Source organism: Grus americana, chromosome 18 (genome assembly GCF_028858705.1).
Source record: "Grus americana isolate bGruAme1 chromosome 18, bGruAme1.mat, whole genome shotgun sequence".
NCBI lineage: Eukaryota > Metazoa > Chordata > Aves > Gruiformes > Gruidae > Grus > Grus americana.
The window spans coordinates 8,672,657-8,675,653 of NC_072869.1; positions in this window are offsets into that span (position 1 = coordinate 8,672,657).

Consider the following 2,997-nt stretch of genomic DNA (forward strand, 5'->3'; position numbering starts at 1 on the left):
TAACGAGAAGGTCCTGGCCGGGGGCCAGGGCCGGTTACGGATGCCTGCTCTGTTTGCCTTTCTCATGTTCTTTCCCTCCGATCCCCTCCCGGCAGGAGCTGCTCACCGCCTGCTCCTGAGCGATACGTGGGTTTGGGGAGGTAAAGGTGCTGCTGACCCGGAGCCTGGGGTTTGGTCTTAGCGCTGGTCCGGTGCAGGGCAGTGAGCACCCAAGGGAGGACAGGAGCACCCAAAGGAGCCTGCTGGTAAGAGGCAGGTCTGTGAGGGGAGATATCCTCCATGGAGAGCTCTTGGAGAGGGATCAGGTCAGGGGCTTGGTGGGGCAGGGCTGGACTACGGCAAAGCAAAGGAGATGCTTTGGGGAAGTGATGTGTGGATTTGCCTTTACTGCTGCTTTCCCAGCCCCCTCACAACAGGCTGGACGTGAATCCCCTGGGCACCAGAGGGGCTATTTTCCTAGGACTGGGAGGTTTTGGTGCCTGTGCCCCCCCACCCCACCCCGAGGACACCCTCGTCGCACCCCACACACCACGCTGCAAGGCGAGAACAGACCGTCTGCACCTCAGGCTGGAGAAAACAGAGCCGGTAGCTTGGCATCATCTGGATTTAACCTTCCAGCTTAGTCCCCTCTGGGAAGCAGGACGTGATCTCCTCATTTCCATGCCACCCAGGCATGGCTGGCAACCGGCAGCAGCGGCACACGGCTCTGCATCTCCGGGCTGGAGCAATCAGCGCGCAGCAGGCATGCACAGACAAGTGTCAGCTGAATTTCTGTATGACTTTAAATACATTAGCAAGGCCACAAACACAGCTCCAAAGTGCTGCAGGCACAGCCGAGCCGCTAAATAACCCCCAAACCCACCAGCAAGAAAATAACCCCCCCTCTTTCCACGGGAGACAAAGCTTAGCATCACTTTCCCCCTTATATCTGTATAGCAACTGAGCAGATCCACTCTCTACCTTGCTGTGTTTGAATCCAGTAACAGAAGGGTCAATTCTGTGCCACTTCTGCGGAGTCATTATACTGTCGGTTATATAAATGTCTGGGCATGCACAAAAGGCAGTGCTGATACAGTGGCTCCGACACCAACTCTCTCCAACACCTGCTTTTCAGCTGGAGAGAAAGCCGAGCACAAGAACATCTCGAGAGCTGTCACATAGAAGGCTGCTGTCTTTCAAGCTGAATGGAGGTCTAAATAGCTCTCACTTCTCCTTTAGAATCTCATTTCTAAATGCAATTAATACTGGCACATGCATAATGAGAGACTGACGAGTGAATACAGACTCCGGCAATAAAGAAGCCAGCCCCAAGTGCTATGTAAATATTACAAATCCTCACTAGAAGCTGACCGGGGGAAGACAGCTTTCTGATGATTAAACTCAAGTGACAATACGACTGGATTCCTACATCTGTCACAATACTACCTGCTGACACATAATGAGCTACGCTAAAAGAACTAGCTCTTGCTGCTCTTCAATGCAGATAAAATGTCTATTTGTAGAATGTAATTAATCTCTTCTTCAAAATCAGGAACCTTAGTGTCCTTGGTAACAACATGCCAGTGACTCAGAGAGCGTCTCCGTCTTTTTCTTCTGATTTTTCAGTGAGTTATTGAAAGTGACCCCAAATTCTAGCACTGAAAAGGAGCTATGCTTCAGACGTGGAAAAGCCAGCTGGGTATCTGGAGATAGGGATGGGTTTTACCCACCTCTCTGGTCTCTGCAGGGCTCCTTCCGCAGCTTAGGGAGGTTCCTGGACCTGTTTCAGCCATGTTCCCTAGGATGAGACAAGTTCTGTCCCAAGACCTGGTCCCCAACCTGTCGAGCACAAATTCCCTTTTACCATCAGGCGTAACCAGGCAGGGAATAATACTCAAAGGAGAGCAAGGGTGAGAATCAGAGGATGAAGCTGCTCCCTCCTTTGCCTGGTTTCCACAGGCACTAAGCGCTGTGCGATCGCACTGTGTGTGTGTGTACACGCACACATGCGTGTGGCTGCTCCCCCAGATGGCTCTCGAGCCTGCTGGCTTACTTCAGCCAAGTTTGGCAGGGGATGGAGGTTCAAAGGCATCCAGTCCCTACCTGGTAGTGAAGATGCAAAGCCATGAGCACTGACATGGCAGAGGGATGCAGGGAAGTGTTGCTGGTAGATCCCCTGGTCCCTTTGAGGGTTGTGCTTGGGCATCACCTGCTCCTCCGGCCACTCTGCTCCAGGCTGGCTGAGATTCGTGCCGAAAAGGCAAAGCTGGGCCACTCCAAAGCACCCTGGGGCCATATCTGCTTTCTATGAATTTCAGTGGGAAGCAACTGCTGCTGGATGTCACTCACTGACCCAGTTCCAAAGCCCAGGAGAAGGATGAGCCATGATAAAGGGACAGCTGGTTGGAGAGAGTGGGCGATGGAGGACTTCCATGTTTTATTTATTTCCTGGCAAAAAAAGAAAACAAGAATTGTGGGATAAAATCAGCATATTCCAGGCTAAACTGTGCTGCAGCAATTCCTCGTGGGACTTGAGCTGAGGTGCTTGGTCACCCTGTAAAGAGATGTTCACCCCTGCCTGCACGCTGCTTTGTAGAGCTGGGGGGACATGGAGGCAAGGAGGTTTTTGTTGTTACCAAGGGCTCAGCTCCTTCGAATCAAAGCCACCCTTTCTCGTAGCAAGTTATCACTTTCATTTAGAAAGGGCTGCAGTCGGCACATTGCCCACAGCTCACCCCATCTCCTCTGTCCCCAGGCATCCCGAGGGAGAGGAAGAGACCAGGAGAGAGGCTGGCTCTGACCCTCGCCCTGCGTAACACCGCTTCGGAGTAAAAGCCAGGTGGGATGTAGCAGTTATCTGGGATAGATGCAGCTTTGGAGAAATCGTGGAAAGAAAGTGCTAGCTTGGGGTAAAAGGCCTGGTCTTTGCCTTTCTGTCCTGCTCACAGACCCCTCAGGCATTTTAATGATGTTTTCTTCCTGTTTCACCCAGGATTTATAGGTGTGTCTGCCTCCTGG